Source organism: Sciurus vulgaris (genome assembly GCF_902686455.1).
Source record: "Sciurus vulgaris genome assembly, chromosome: 16".
Classification (NCBI taxonomy): domain Eukaryota; kingdom Metazoa; phylum Chordata; class Mammalia; order Rodentia; family Sciuridae; genus Sciurus; species Sciurus vulgaris.
In genome coordinates, this window is record NC_136477.1 from 1,038,317 (window position 1) to 1,055,105 (window position 16,789).

The 16,789-nt window shown below is 57.3% G+C and overlaps 1 pseudogene across 1 annotated transcript; it reads right to left on the reverse strand.

Moving 5' to 3' along the window:
* Window positions 1–9,803: 9,803 nt before the first annotated feature.
* On the reverse strand, window positions 9,804–13,870 carry LOC306646473 (RNA-binding protein MEX3D-like; annotated as a pseudogene). Its single transcript has 2 exons — window positions 13,823–13,870; window positions 9,804–11,382 (listed from the first exon to the last, which is right to left on the reverse strand). The product of its transcript is annotated as an RNA-binding protein MEX3D-like (transcript).
* Window positions 13,871–16,789: the final 2,919 nt, after the last annotated feature.

The window sequence follows — 16,789 nt, forward strand, 5'->3', positions numbered from 1 at the left end:
TCTCCTCCCCCCTCCCTCTCCCCCCCCCCTCCCCTCCCTCTCTCCCTCCTCCCCTCCCTCTCCCTCCTCTCTCTGTCTCTCTCTCCCTCTCTCTCCCTCCCTCCCCTCCTTCCCTCTCCCTCTCTCTCTCTGTCTCTCTCTCACACACACTCTGAGGAATCTGAACAGAATGGTGGATTCATCAGTGTCTGCTCCAAATGCCCTGGCCACTCCTGCAGCTGACCAGAACCCCCTATGGGGCAGGTCCTCCACTGCAGACTGGCAGCCTGGAGTGGGGGTGGGCCTAGCTTCACCACCTGGGGGTGTCGATGTCACAGCCAGATCACCCCTCATACCCTTCGTGTTATTTATTTCTTGCAAGTGTGTGTGAATCCACAATTATCTCAATTAAATCTTTCAATTAAAAATCATCTTGCCAGGCATGGTGGCCCACACCGGAACCCAAGTGGCTCCAGAGGCTGAGGCAGGAGGATCACAAGTTCAAGGCCAGCTACGGCAACTTAGGCCCCAAGCAATCTGGCAAGACCCTGTTTCAGAAAATCAATCAATAAAAAATAAAAAGGGCTGGGGATGTGACTCAGAGGTTAAGTGTACCTGGGGCTCAATCTCTGCTACCAAAAAACAAAACAAAACAAAACAAAATTCATCTTAAAAAAATAGAAATAGAAAAAAAAAAAAAAGATCTTTGGCCAGTAAGGTGAGTAAGGTGGTGTGCACCTGTCATCTGCAGACCTGGGAGGCTGAGGAGGGGACGGAAGTTCAGGGACCGCTGGCCAACTCAGACCCAGTCTCAAAATGAAATTTAAAAGGGCTGGGGATGGGTCACTGCCCTCGCTCAGAGGACCCACCCTCTCCCTTGAGGGTATCTTTTCCTTTCTCCTTTAATAGTTTTTGCTATATTAAAAGAATATCTGGGGACATTACTCAGTGCTCTGTAGAGGGCCTGCCTAGCATGCCAGGAGCCCCGGGTTCCACACCCAGTACCACAATACATGAGTCAGTAAATGATACTGAGTTCAGTGTAGACTTGCTACATGATCCCCAGGTCCACTTCTAATTGTATGCCAAAAAAAAACCAAATAGCTGAACCTGGATCCTGGACCCCTGGGGGATTGCCCCTTACGAAGCCCGGTTGACCCCAGCACCACACCGGCAGCACAAAGCCAAAGGCAGTGGGTTCTCTGCAGTCTTGGTCCATGGGAAACTGTCCTGTCTGTGGCAAGAGCCAGGCCACCTGCAGCCACCCAGGCCGACAGCCACAGCCACGGCAGGAGTCGCAGAAACGCTCTCAGCAAGAAAAATGAACTTTCTCAGATCAAGTTGGATCAACTCGAGCACCATGGGTCTGGTGCTCTGGAGTTTTTTCAAAGAGTTCTGCTTTAAAACATTCATGGTTGGGCATGATGGTGCACACCTATGATCTCAGCAGCTCTGGAGGGTGAGGCAGGAGATCGCAAGGTTGAGGCCAGCCTCCACAACTTAAAAATAAAAAGGGCTGGGGATGTTGCTCAGTGGAAGAGCATCGCTGGGTTCAATTCCCAGCACAAACAAAAAGTCAGTCACTTCGCCTATACCCAAAGGACTTAAAATCAGCATACTATAGAGATGCAGCCACATCAATGTTCATAGCTGCTCAATTCACAATAGCCAGACTGTGGAACCAACCTAGATGTCCTTCAGTTGATGAATGGATAAAGAAATGGTGGTATATATATATATATATATATATACACAATGGAATATTACTCAGCCATAAAGAATGATAGAATTATGGCATTTGCAGGCAAATGGATGAAATTGGAGAATATCATGCTAAGTGAGATAAGCCAATCTCAAAAATCCAAAAGGCGAATGATCTCACTGATAAGCAGATGATGACACGTAATGGGGGGTGGGGAGGGGGCAAGAATGGAGGAAGGAGGGACTGTATAGAGGGAAAAGGGGGCTGGGAGGGGTGGGGGGAGGAAAAAATAACAGAATGAATCAAACACCATTACCCTATGTGAATGTATGACTATGCAAATGGTGTGCCGTTACTCCACGTACAACAGAAACAACATGTATCCCATTTGTTTCCATAAAAATAAATTTTAAAAAGTCAGTCAGTGCACACTGTAAAAAGAACCTTGTTCGACTCACAGAGAACTGACTTGAAAGTTCAGGGAGTCCCCACAGCCCCGGAGGCTGCAGCCTCCCCTCTCCGGAGCACCTGGCATCCTTTACCTGTGGTGCCTGGTGCGCCCTCATCACCCGCCGGCACTGTGAGAACCGTTCCCTGTCCTGTTCTGCGGGTCTGACAAAGGCAGAGCCTTCAAGGAGAAACCGCGGGCCCCCAGCTCCCGCCGCTCCGTCAGCCGGGCTGGAACCTGGCCTGTCCCGCTGAGCCACGGCCACTCAGCAGCGGCTGGAGCCCCCATCTTCACTTCGAAGTTCTTGAACTTTCGACAGTTTTGTTTCGTCTTTAAATCTGCTACCGAAATTGAAAGTGAGGGGCAGGGCGCTGGCGTCCCCGGAGCCGGAGGGAAGCTGGCGCAGGTGCGTCTGACCTTCTCCGAGTTGACCCGTGCGAGGTGGCCAGGTCTCACAGGGCTCCAGATCCCGCGGGACCTCAGCAGGTCTGAGTCCTTGGAGGGTCTTCGCCCCGAGTCGTGCAGACGACCCACGGGCGGCACGTCCGCTGAGCACGGAGCCTGTGGCTCTCTGCTGCCCTTGGTTCGCTCACTGTCCCTCTACGCCTCCCTTCCTGGACACCTTAGGGCCTCTTCCCACTTTTTTATCCTGGTGAAATATGCAGCCTGACACTTGCCACACTCTGTCTCCGGAACGTTCTCTCTCCCACACCGACACTCCCCACAGAACTCAACTCCTGCCCTCCGGCAGCTCCATGCCTCCCTCTGTCTCTGGACCTGATGGCTCTAGGGACCCAAGTGGAATCACGTTGATGCAATTTCTTTTACAATCAGAAGAAAGCCAGGTGTGGCCACCACTGCTGGGCACCTCAGCAGCCTCGGGGGTTGAGGCAGGAGGACAGCAAGGAGACCAGAAAGGGCAGCTTAGTGAGGACCCAGTGTCCAAATAAAAATAGAAAGCTCTGGAGTGCCACCCGGCGACAGAGCTTGCCCAGCACCTGTGAGGACGACCTGTATATCAAGCTACGCATGTAATGAAATAAGTGTAATCAGAGGAGAAACGAGTGCAATCTGGCGTGGATTATATTCATCTTTAAACTGGTGGCATTTGTAGAATATAATCTATGCATACGGAGGTTGGGGGCCCAAAGTGACAGGGCTCAGATCTGAACCTTGAGGCGCTGGGGCTGGAGCCCAGGGCCTTGCATATGGCCGGTGCTCTACCACTGACCTACACCCTCAGCCCTTTTTATTTTATTTTGAAACAAGACTTTACTAATTGTGGAGACTGGCCTCAAGCTTGCAGCCTCCTGCCTTGGCCTCCCAAGCAGCTGGGATGACAGGCGAGGCCACCGTGCCAGCTGATGCATTGTTCTTTCTTAAAGCCCAATCCTCATTTTGGATCCTTGGGTTTTCCCCAGTTCTCTTTCAGCCCCAGGATCCCATCCAAGATGCTACCTGGCTTTAGTGGTCAAGCCCCTCCGGGTTCTGAGTTTCCGAGTTTCCGCCTCCCGAGTCTGCAGCGACAGGCAGTTCTGGGGGAACTGCTCAGGTCCTGCTCGGAACGTCCGCACTGCCCTCTGCTGGGTGTCTGACGCGGGTGAAGGCGCTGGAGATGGAGCCGCCCAGCTGAGGGCTCTCTTGTCACATTGTATCAGGGCACCGCAAGTCCTGGGGCACTGCGACAGTGACCCTGAGGTGGCCCTGAGGTGACCGAGGTGTCCCTAGGTGACCCGAGGTGACCTGAGGTGACCCTGAGGTGCCCGAATGGCTCCTACACCTGCTAGTGGAGTTGGAGTCGGTGGCGCCCGCCTTAGGGGCGGTTCCTTGGGCTCCTTTGTTCCACACACGTCGGTGATGTTTCCTCCCCTCTGCGGACGAACCTCGGCGTCTGTTTGCAGACAGGGAAATAAACGCATCTGCACAGACCCTTGCTGCCCAGCACCCAGAGTGTGCCCCGGCCCTGCCCTCGTGTCCCTTTACAAAGGGACCCTCATCAGTCTCCTGTGGGTCTGGTGGCCGGCGGCCACAGCTGCAGGACGTTCCAGGTGTACCGGCTCTTGGGGGTCATGCTGTGGACGTAAGAGGGTGACAGATGGGAGTCCTGCCTGCCCTCGGCTGACGGCAAGTGTCCCACAGGGCGGTGCCCCTGTTGCTCCAGGCGAAGGACAGGCACAGGTCCTTTGTGAGGCTGGGGGCTCGTGCAATCCAGTCGCGGAGCCCCTGCCACAGGCCGGGCAAGGGTGAAGCTGGGCACTGATCTGTGATCCGGGAGCTGGCGGGAGCTTCCACCTAAACCACAGGGCGGTAGCAGCCAGGGTGTCGCGTGCAGCACTGGACACACGGTGGCAGCAGAGGACCGGCGGCTGGAGTCCACCCTGCGGCTGGGGGCAGGTTGGTGAGGCCAGTGTGCTTGGGGCTTTAGGCTGCTCCTGGTGGAGCCGCCCCCGCGGGACACTGGGCGCACGGGCACTCAGGCAAAACCAGCACACGCCATGGGAGCCCTTCTGGTCTGTTTCCTCAAGCCCCTCTGCACCTGGGTGACCGCAGGATGCCGCCTCTGGCTCAGATCTGAGAATCCCACAGGCCACTCCCTGTTCCCCTCCCGCCCTCAGGTGACAAATAGGTAGCAAAGCAAAATACACGATGTCTGCTGGAAGCAGCAAGCCGCGTCTGTCACCAGACCCTGGAGGCTGAGGTAGGAGGATCTCAAGTTCAAGGCCAGCCTCAGGAACTTAGCAACACACTGTCTCTGAATGAAAAATAAACGGGGCTGGGGACGTGGGCTCCGTAGCAGAGCAACCCTGGTTCAGTCCCCTGTTCCAAAAAACAAGACCGAACAAAACCAAAGGACATCCCGTGCAGCATTGGGGCAGACGCTAGGGAAGTGACTCTGTGTCCGCAACTCCAGCGACCTGGCCCTCACTCTCCAGTATGGCTGTGTGGCCTCGGCCCCGCACGGGTGGCTCCTGCGTCCCTTTGGCTTGTGTCCATCTTTGTGGGGTCGAGGACTTGGTTGCTTCCTGGCCCTATGAGTCTGGACCACAGCACCAGTGGCCCGCCAGGGCTGGTGGCTCGGGCACAGCCCGGCCTCCAGGCTGCGGGAGCGGAGGCCCTCTAGTGCAGGCACTGCAGATTCCTTGTCTCCTGGTTCTGGACTAAGAAGTCCTAAAACCCCAGCGCAGGCAGGGCTGTCCCTGCAGAGGCTCCCGGGGCGTCTGGCCGCCCAGCCCTGGATGACCTGGGGAGGCCCCACCTCACTCCCACCCGCCGGAGTCCCCTTTGGCCTGTGACCGTGTGTCCTCAGCTTCTGCTGGACTGTTCTCCTTGCCCACGACTGCCCAAGGTCCTCCCTCTTGTGGGCGGCCAGTCCTGCCCAGTGCTCTCTGGCTGCCCTGCTTGGACCCTCTCTCACTCTCTGAGTTGCTGAGCTCACCACCACCATAACAAATAGCTGAGTCAATCGACAGAAGGAGAAAATGGTCGTTCTGGGTGGTCAGCTGGCCCCGTAGCTTCGGCCTGTGCTAGGCAAGTGTGAGGGCAGCGGGGCCCTGGGATGGGTAGCACAGCCCTCCTGCCGGCCCCCTGGGCTCTGCGCTTTCCTGCTGCCTGGATCTAGTCCATGGGGCGCCCATGGTCACAAAACCAAGCTGAATTCTAGAGATTTTAAGGACTCACCACATCTGTGCAGTGGTTTGGAGCATCAGCACAGGGCATGGCCCCAGCGGCCGCACATTGTGCGCTCAGAGTTGCCTGACGGGATTGTAAAGTCCTGCTCTGCACAGACTCTCCCGCTGCGTCCTCTGTGATGTCTGTCGACATCTCTACTTGACTCAGTAAAACGAAGCATTATCTGGGCATGGTGGTGCACACCTGTAACCAGGAGGCCGAGGTGGGAGGATGAAGTTCAAGGCCAGCCTCAGCAACTTAGTGAGACCCTGTCTCAAAATAAAAAAAATAAAAAGGACTAGGGATGTGGCTCATTGGTCCAAGTGCTCCTGGGTTCAATTCCAAAACCCCAAAAAAAAAAAAAAAAAAAAAAAGGAAGAAAGAACTAGGCATCTCCACCACACTCGCCTCCTGCCTCCACCTGTGGCTGTAGCTCCTGCCCTGCACAGTGTGGGTTTGGAACGCCGGCATCACGCAGTAAGTTCTGTTGGACATGCCGGACCAGAACATTCTAGAAGATTCCAGAAAGATCCTATATGGCATTACATTTAAGTTCACACGTACATTCTGCTGGCACTGGACCCTGGAGTGCACTGATGAGATTTTCCAGGGCAGGTGGACTAGGCAAATGCGGATTCCCAAGGGTCAGGCCAACTTTTGGTGCCTGTGACCAGAATTCCTCACAAGAACTCTTGGAAGTGAACCGGGCGCAGGCTGTGCCCCACTTGCCAGCAGGCACCACCCAGAACTCCAGATTGCTGACCCAACAAACGGGCTGGTCCACGGATGAGGTCGCAGTGGGTCAGTTGCCTAAACCCCACTCTGCCCCTTCCACACTAGGGGTCCTGCTTTCAAATCAGGGACTGTCCAGGGGACTAAGCTAGATTCGGACCCGAGCGTCCCCTCAGGGGTCTGTACGTGGCAGGTGGGCTGCAGAGGATGCCCAGGGCACGCCCTTTCTCCTGTCTGTCCCCTGGTTGCGGCCTGCTCCTGTGATCCACCTTGGGGCTCCGCAGCCTGGTCTCCGACAGCCCCCCAGCCGCCCCTCTGCCCAGCAGCACCTCCAGGCACACTGCATGTCTCCCTCCTCCGCTTCTGGTCCCTAGCACCTGCCCACCCATGCACACCTCCCTGCCTCTCCTTCCATCCATGCACCACGCCTGTCCACTGCCTGCCTACTCACCCAGGATGTGAGCGTGGGAGGCCCCACTCACCTGCTGGACGCCACGCCTGACTAAGCCAAGCCCCACTTTGTAGATGTGGAGACAGAGGCAAAAAGAAAAGCCAGGGGCGAGGTGGGGCAGAGGGGCTGCGGCGGGAGGCAGGGATCCCCCTCTGGAGCCCAACTCCTCCCAGGAGCACCAGCAGGGCAGGCCTTGTTCCCGCCTGGGGCCACTGTGCGGGTCCAGGCGGGAGAACCACAGCTTTGCCCGAGGAGGCCCGGAACAGGGCTCCCCAGCAGCCCTGGCTACCTCCACCCTAAGTGGCCAAGGCCCTGAGAGTTTGCTCTGGGCGGCTGGGAAGAACCCCAACCTTCAGCTTCCCGAGCTGAACCTTGAGGCGAAATAGCCGAATGGAAAAGGAAGAAGAAAAGGAGCCCGCGGGTCCGGGCGCTGGCTCACGGGCCTGGCCTCTCGGGTCGCGCTGCTCTGCCTGCTCTGGCTCAGTGGTGGACAGCTCACTGGCCCTCCAGACTCAAAGCACCTTCAAGGATCCACCTGGCTCCCCCAGGGCCTCAGAAGCGTAAATCCTCAGTACCGGCCTAGCTGCCCCAGTCAGGGGTCCCCAGACCACCCCCATGCATGCCCTGGGCTCCTTCACTGGCTGGTCGTCCAGCTACCTCAACTCTGTCCACATGCCACTCTTCCTGGGCAGTGCCCGAGCCCCGTGGCCCAGGACCCTGGCACCGTGCTCCTACCTCCCTTCCTCCCAGGCTGTTTTGGTCTGGCTGCTGGGGATTTAACCAGGCACTTTACCACTGAACGCCACCCCAGGCCTTTTCCAAATTTTATTCTGAGACGGGGTCTCCCAGGCTGGCCTAGAACCTAGGGTCCTCCTGCCTCTGCCCCCAGAGTTGCTGACCAGCACTGGCTGAAGCACAGCCCCAGCATGCCCGACTCCTTGCCGCTGGGCCAAGTCACTTGTCTTGTCCCTCAGGGCCCCGCGTGGGCTCCAGGCCCCCACTTCCTCCCACAGGACTCCCCAGATCCTCCTTCCCTCGGCCCCTTGGGCCCTGGGGAGGGACAGTCTTTCCTGTCCAAGCTGCCCAGGGTCAGCAGTACTCTGGCCTCCTCCTGTTCCTCCTCCTCCAGGGCCCCCTCTGCCGTCTGGCCCAGGCCTGACCTCCCCCAGGTCGCTTGGGCTCCTCGTGGACTTGTGGGTCAGCCCTGGTTAAGTACTGCCTGCTGTACCCAAGTGTCCCAGGCTGCCGGGACAAAAGCCAGCAGCTGGGGGGATCAAGCAAGAGGAGCATCCTGCTGTCTGGAGGCCCACACTCCTAGACCCCAGTGTGTGCGGGGCTGGACTCGGGGCTTCCCGGCCGCGGGGGCGAGTCGCCCCCAGCTGCCTTCACACAGGACGCCTGTCTTTGGAGGCCCACCCTGATTCAGGGCGACTCGTCTCCAGATCCCAATTACGTCTGCACAGACCACACCAGGAGGTCCGGGCACAGCTTTCCTGGGTGGCACTGAAGCACCCCAGATCCCACAACCAGGAGACCGTCTTAAGAGTCATCCCTGTCTTGGGGGTGGGGCGTGGGCAGGTCAGGGGTCCTGACAGACGAGGCTCATCTCCGGCGGCTTCCATCCAAGGTTCAGAGCTCCCGGGTCCTTGAGGCCCCTTATCTCCTCCTGGAAGCCCTCCAGGCCTTCCACACTCCTAGATCTCCTGGGGGGCCGTCCCCCATGATACTCACTCTCGCCTTCTGCCTGTTCCCTGGGGCAGCACATTGTCATGAGTCAACAAGGGTGGTATTCACCGTCCATGGAACACCCCCGGTTGGAGCACCCCGGACTGGTGGCCAACTCCTTCCTCCCCTCCTGGCTCAACCGGCACCCTGGGAGAGTTGTCCTGCGGCCCTGTGGCTGCCCCCTGGGTGAGTCGACGAGAACCAGGGCTCACCACTGGGGCTCCACCGGTGTCTTCTGCAGACCCGGAGGCACTGTCGGCCAGTCTAGGAGGCGACCTTCACGCCCTGTTTCCAATGGGCACAAAAGACTGGCAAACCCACCCTTGGAGTGGGCTCCACGTAGCCTGGCCCGGAGGGGACAGCCTGCCTCTGCTGGCCCCTGGTAGCGCATCTGCCCCTCAACAAACCCATGCCTGCGGCTGGACCACACGGCAGGACCACCGCAGCGCCGGCAGAGAGATGCTGGAACCAGAGCGGGGGAGGAAGCCAGGCCAAGGCCACCCGCCCACACCACACACGGACAGCAGGCTCACGTGTAGTCAAAAAAGACTTTATTAAGAGGCTTTGAAGTCAAAAAATAAAACTCTTGATACAATGTTTTTAACCTTAAATCAGCTCAGCAATATATAATCAGTAATTTAGCTGTGTAAGATTAAAGGTCCATTACTTCCATTAAATAAAATATATTTTTAGTTCTTAAAATTTATTCCATAAAGTACATATTTCCCTATAAATTCCCTACATATACACAAGAGGTAAAAAGTAAAGTTAAAAAAAAACTTTTAAAAATTTAAAAAATGACAACAAGAACCACAGCAGGGATTCATAATTAAAAAAAAGAAACCTCTGGGCGAGACGCCCCGCCGCCCTCCGCCCGCCCGCGGCCGCACGTCAAACCCCGGACAGGCGAGGCGCGGGCCGCCGCTGCTGAACCAGTGTTCGTGGGGACCCCCTGGGGGTGTCTTAAATAAAAAGTGCAAGCAGACTTTTCTCTCCGTTTTATTTTAACCTGTCCACATCAATACTGTCATTTGTCACGAAGCGCGGTGCTGCCGCTGGGCCGCCGGCTGGCCGTCTCCACGCCTGGCACAGGAGTGTTAAAGCAGTCTCGCATCAGGCTGGCCCCTCGCGCCCGGCCGCGCCCCCGCCCGCCCCCGCCGGCCGGCCCCGCCGTCAGGCCCCCAGCGCCGCCGGCAGCGGCCCCGCGGGCCCGGGGAGGCCCCGGCGACGGTGGAGCGCGCAACTAGGAAAAGATATTGAATGGCCTGGGTGGCCGGTGTGCGGCACGCGGGGCACTCGGGCTCGCTCTTGCCGCAGATTCGAACCGCGCAGTCCATGCAGAAGAGGTTGTGGCCGCAGGGCAACCAGGGCGGCCATGGCCTCGCCCTCAGCGCACACCACGCACTCCCGCGCTGGGGCGGCGGCGGGTGGGCCTGGGGCCCCAGCGGCCGCAGAGGGCGGAAGGTTTGCGGTTGCTGTCCGTGGCGCTGGAGTCCAGGGCGGAGGAGGCCGAGGCACTGCTGGGCAGTGAGGTGGCCGCGGAGAAGCTGGCGCTGCTGGAGAAGGGTGGCAGGGAGGTCTGCGGGGGCCGCCAGGGTAGGGGCGCCCACCGGGTCGGGGGCGCCGCGCCGCGTCAGCGGGGAGCTCCAGGCCCAGGCCTCCAGGCTCGGGCAAGCGTGGGCGAATGGCGCGGGGTGCCCGCCGCACTGCTGCGCCGCGCACCCGTGGAGGCGGGCGCTGGGGCCCCGTTGACCGCCGCGCAGCCACTGAAGGCTGGCAGGGGCGCGGCCCGCTCGAAGGGGGCCCAGATGGTGGCCGCCGCGGGCACAGTCAAGGTCCAGGGCAGGAAGTCAAAACCAAGTCACAGTCCTCGGGGGTGGCCGTCCCTGTGGGGGCTCCAGCGCCGTCCGCGCCGAAAGTGAAGCCCCCATTTCCAGAGCCGCCATAGGGGCTGGCGGGGGCCCGCGTCGGGCACCGGCGGCCCTCCACGGTTTGCCCGCGTAGAAGGCTCAGGGGTGCTGGGGGCGCCCAGGGCACTGTCCCCGCGGAGGCCACTTGCGGCCGCGGGGGGCCTCCGCCCGGGGTGGGGGGCCTTGGCCCAGAGGCTGGCGGCGGCCCCCAGCAGGTCCAGGCAGACATCTGTGCCGTTGGCGTGGAAGTCGCTGTCGGGGCCGGCGTCCGTGAAGGCGCCGGTGCGCAGCGTTATGTGCGCCCGATCTCCTCGCGAGCGCGGTCCACATTCTCAGGCATGCCGGTCACGGCGAACACCGGCTCCTTGTCGCGTCCCGGCGATCACGATGTACGTGTGTGTTCGCTGCTGGATGCGCTTGATCGTGGCGCCCTTGGGCCCCACCACCAGCCCCACCACGCGGTAGGGCACTCGCACCTGGATGGTGGTCTGTCCGGGCAGGTTGGGTGGACCCGGGGGCGGCGCCGGGCAGCCCACCCGCCTTGCTCCGAGTGGCACGGATCATGGAGAAGTGCTCGGCTGCTGACAAGATCTCCCGCTTAGCCATCTCCACGTCCTCCTTGCGGCCCGTCACGATGAAGACCGGCTCCTCCCCCGCGCACTGGCGTTTTGATGTACGTGTTCGTCTTGGCACGCAGCGCCTTGATCTTGCACCCGCAAGGGGACGGGAGATCCAATGACCGAGGGCCATCTGCCCGCGGCAGCCTCTGGTGGGAAACGCGTGCAACTCAAGAGCCCCTCCCTGATGCCCCTGTCCCTCCCACCCAGAGCCTCAGTTTCCCCTGGACTGGAAGGGTTGTCTGCTCAAAATTCATCTGCACCAGGAGCCTGGGACTGTTGTGGTCTGAATCCATGTCTCCCCCAAATTACAGGTTGGAAGATACAATCTAGTGGGACAGCACTGAGGTGGGGCCTTTAGGGGGGAATGGGGGTACCCTCCTGAATAGGATGGGGTCTCATGAAGGGGGCACTAGGGAGCTGCCCTGGACCTCAGCTGTGAGGACACTCAGAAGGCGTGCCTGCGAAGTCCTGGCCCTCGGGAGCCCCGTGTCTGTGGGTGTCTTGCTCTTGGACTTCCCAGCTTCCAGAGCCTTAAGCATCCCTTTCTGTCATTCAGGTTGCCCAGTCTGAGGCGTTTTGTTACAGCAGCAGGGACATACTACGGCCTGACTTTGGAAGCTGGGTCTCCGTTAGATGTAACTGGTTAAACAGGCCATCCTGGACGGCAGCAGGGGAGGCCCTAATCCAACACGACTGGTGTCCTCAGAAGACCAGTGAAGGCAGAGAGGGGGTGATGTTCTACAAGGCGGTGGCGGCCAGCATGACACAACACACCTGGACCCTGGAGAGGCAGGAAGGCTGCCCGCTGGAGCCTCAGGAGGCAGTGCAGCCTGCCCACCTTGATCAGGGCTTTTGGCCCAGGCATTTCAAGTCACTTAGTTATGTCAGCACCAGGAAATGACACGGATCCTTGACACCCAACTCCTTGTCCACAGTGTGGGCAGAGTGTCAGAGTGTAAGTGTGGGACAGAGTCTCAGAGTGTAAGTGTGGGGACAGAGTGTCAGAGTGTAAGCTGTGGGACGAGTGTACAGAGTATAAGTGTGGGACAGAGTGTCAGAGGTAAGTGTGGGGACAGAGTGTCAGAGTGTAAGTGTGGGGACAGAGGTGTAGTAGTGTGGGACAGAGTGTCAGAGTGTAAGTGTGGGACAGAGTGTCAGAGTGTAAGTGTGGGACAGAGTTTCAGAGTGTAAGTGTGGGGACAGAGTTCAGAGTGTAAGTGTGGGACAGAGTGTCAGTGTAAGTGTGGGACAGAGTCTCAGAGTGTAAGTGTGGGACCGAGTCTCAGATGTAAGTGTGGGACGAGTGTCAGAGTGTAAGTGTGGGACAGAGTGTCAGAGTGTAAGTGTGGGGACAGAGTGTCAGAGTGTAAGTGTGGGGACAGAGTGTCAGAGTGAAGTGGGGACAGAGTGTCAGAGTGTAAGTGTGGACAGAGTGTCAGAGTGTAAGTGTCCCTCCACCTCACTCTCTACCCTCCCTGCATCATCTCCTCTGTCCCTACTCCTCCCTCTCTCTGTCTCTCTCTCCCTCTCTCTCCCTCCCTCCCCTCCTTCCCTCTCCCTCTCTCTCTCTGTCTCTCTCTCACACACACTCTGAGGAATCTGAACAGAATGGTGGATTCATCAGTGTCTGCTCCAAATGCCCTGGCCACTCCTGCAGCTGACCAGAACCCCCTATGGGGCAGGTCCTCCACTGCAGACTGGCAGCCTGGAGTGGGGGTGGGCCTAGCTTCACCACCTGGGGGTGTCGATGTCACAGCCAGATCACCCCTCATACCCTTCGTGTTATTTATTTCTTGCAAGTGTGTGTGAATCCACAATTATCTCAATTAAATCTTTCAATTAAAAATCATCTTGCCAGGCATGGTGGCCCACACCGGAACCCAAGTGGCTCCAGAGGCTGAGGCAGGAGGATCACAAGTTCAAGGCCAGCTACGGCAACTTAGGCCCCAAGCAATCTGGCAAGACCCTGTTTCAGAAAATCAATCAATAAAAAATAAAAAGGGCTGGGGATGTGACTCAGAGGTTAAGTGTACCTGGGGCTCAATCTCTGCTACCAAAAAACAAAACAAAACAAACAAAATTCATCTTAAAAAATAGAAATAGAAAAAAAAAAAAAGATCTTTGGCCAGTAAGGTGAGTAAGGTGGTGTGCACCTGTCATCTGCAGACCTGGGAGGCTGAGGAGGGGACGGAAGTTCAGGGACCGCTGGCCAACTCAGACCCAGTCTCAAAATGAAATTTAAAAGGGCTGGGGATGGGTCACTGCCCTCGCTCAGAGGACCCACCCTCTCCCTTGAGGGTATCTTTTCCTTTCTCCTTTAATAGTTTTTGCTATATTAAAAGAATATCTGGGGACATTACTCAGTGCTCTGTAGAGGGCCTGCCTAGCATGCCAGGAGCCCCGGGTTCCACACCCAGTACCACAATACATGAGTCAGTAAATGATACTGAGTTCAGTGTAGACTTGCTACATGATCCCCAGGTCCACTTCTAATTGTATGCCAAAAAAAACCAAATAGCTGAACCTGGATCCTGGGACCCCTGGGGGATTGCCCCTTACGAAGCCCGGTTGACCCCAGCACCACACCGGCAGCACAAAGCCAAAGGCAGTGGGTTCTCTGCAGTCTTGGTCCATGGGAACTGTCCTGTCTGTGGCAAGAGCCAGGCCACCTGCAGCCACCCAGGCCGACAGCCACAGCCACGGCAGGAGTCGCAGAAACGCTCTCAGCAAGAAAAATGAACTTTCTCAGATCAAGTTGGATCAACTCGAGCACCATGGGTCTGGTGCTCTGGAGTTTTTTCAAAGAGTTCTGCTTTAAAACATTCATGGTTGGGCATGATGGTGCACACCTATGATCTCAGCAGCTCTGGAGGGTGAGGCAGGAGATCGCAAGGTTGAGGCCAGCCTCCACAACTTAAAAATAAAAAGGGCTGGGGATGTTGCTCAGTGGAAGAGCATCGCTGGGTTCAATTCCCAGCACAAACAAAAAGTCAGTCACTTCGCCTATACCCAAAGGACTTAAAATCAGCATACTATAGAGATGCAGCCACATCAATGTTCATAGCTGCTCAATTCACAATAGCCAGACTGTGGAACCAACCTAGATGTCCTTCAGTTGATGAATGGATAAAGAAATGGTGGTATATATATATATATATATATACCACCATGTATATATATACACAATGGAATATTACTCAGCCATAAAGAATGATAGAATTATGGCATTTGCAGGCAAATGGATGAAATTGGAGAATATCATGCTAAGTGAGATAAGCCAATCTCAAAAATCCAAAAGGCGAATGATCTCGCTGATAAGCAGATGATGACACGTAATGGGGGGTGGGAGGGGGCAAGAATGGAGGAAGGAGGGACTGTATAGAGGGAAAAGGGGGCTGGGAGGGGTGGGGGGAGGAAAAAATAACAGAATGAATCAAACACCATTACCCTATGTGAATGTATGACTATGCAAATGGTATGCCGTTACTCCACGTACAACAGAAACAACATGTATCCCATTTGTTTCCAATAAAAATAAATTTTAAAAAGTCAGTCAGTGCACACTGTAAAAAGAACCTTGTTCGACTCACAGAGAACTGACTTGAAAGTTCAGGGAGTCCCCACAGCCCCGGAGGCTGCAGCCTCCCCTCTCCGGAGCACCTGGCATCCTTTACCTGTGGTGCCTGGTGCGCCCTCATCACCCGCCGGCACTGTGAGAACCGTTCCCTGTCCTGTTCTGCGGGTCTGACAAAGGCAGAGCCTTCAAGGAGAACCGCGGGCCCCCAGCTCCCGCCGCTCCGTCAGCCGGGCTGGAACCTGGCCTGTCCCGCTGAGCCACGGCCACTCAGCAGCGGCTGGAGCCCCCATCTTCACTTCGAAGTTCTTGAACTTTCGACAGTTTTGTTTCGTCTTTAAATCTGCTACCGAAATTGAAAGTGAGGGGCAGGGCGCTGGCGTCCCCGGAGCCGGAGGGAAGCTGGCGCAGGTGCGTCTGACCTTCTCCGAGTTGACCCGTGCGAGGTGGCCAGGTCTCACAGGGCTCCAGATCCCGCGGGACCTCAGCAGGTCTGAGTCCTTGGAGGGTCTTCGCCCCGAGTCGTGCAGACGACCCCGGGCGGCACGTCCGCTGAGCACGGAGCCTGTGGCTCTCTGCTGCCCTTGGTTCGCTCACTGTCCCTCTACGCCTCCCTTCCTGGACACCTTAGGGCCTCTTCCCACTTTTTTATCCTGGTGAAATATGCAGCCTGACACTTGCCACATCTGTCTCCGGAACGTTCTCTCTCCCACACCGACACTCCCCACAGAACTCAACTCCTGCCCTCCGGCAGCTCCATGCCTCCCTCTGTCTCTGGACCTGATGGCTCTAGGGACCCAAGTGGAATCACGTTGATGCAATTTCTTTTACAATCAGAAGAAAGCCAGGTGTGGCCACCACTGCTGGGCACCTCAGCAGCCTCGGGGGTTGAGGCAGGAGGACAGCAAGGAGACCAGAAAGGGCAGCTTAGTGAGACCCAGTGTCCAAATAAAAATAGAAAGCTCTGGAGTGCCACCCGGCGACAGAGCTTGCCCAGCACCTGTGAGGACGACCTGTATATCAAGCTACGCATGTAATGAAATAAGTGTAATCAGAGGAGAACGAGTGCAATCTGGCGTGGATTATATTCATCTTTAAACTGGTGCATTTGTAGAATATAATCTATGCATACGGAGGTTGGGGGCCCAAAGTGACAGGGCTCAGATCTGAACCTTGAGGCGCTGGGGCTGGAGCCCAGGGCCTTGCATATGGCCGGTGCTCTACCACTGACCTACACCCTCAGCCCTTTTTATTTTATTTTGAAACAAGACTTTACTAATTGTGGAGACTGGCCTCAAGCTTGCAGCCTCCTGCCTTGGCCTCCCAAGCAGCTGGGATGACAGGCGAGGCCACCGTGCCAGCTGATGCATTGTTCTTTCTTAAAGCCCAATCCTCATTTGGATCCTTGGGTTTTCCCCAGTTCTCTTTCAGCCCCAGGATCCCATCCAAGATGCTACCTGGCTTTAGTGGTCAAGCCCCTCCGGGTTCTGAGTTTCCGAGTTTCTGCCTCCCGAGTCTGCAGCGACAGGCAGTTCTGGGGGAACTGCTCAGGTCCTGCTCGGAATGTCCGCACTGCCCTCTGCTGGGTGTCTGACGCGGGTGAAGGCGCTGGAGATGGAGCCGCCCAGCTGAGGGCTCTCTTGTCACATTGTATCAGGGCACCGCAAGTCCTGGGGCACTGCGACAGTGACCCTGAGGTGGCCCTGAGGTGACCCGAGGTGTCCCTAGGTGACCCTGAGGTGACCTGAGGTGACCCTGAGGTGCCCGAATGGCTCCTACACCTGCTAGTGGAGTTGGAGTCGGTGGCGCCGCCTTAGGGGCGGTTCCTTGGGCTCCTTTGTTCCACACACGTCGGTGATGTTTCCTCCCCTCTGCGGACGAACCTCGGCGTCTGTTTGCAGACAGGGAAATAAACGCATCTGCACAGACCCTTGCTGCCCAGCACCCAGAGTGTGCCCCGGCCCTGCCCTCGTGTCCCT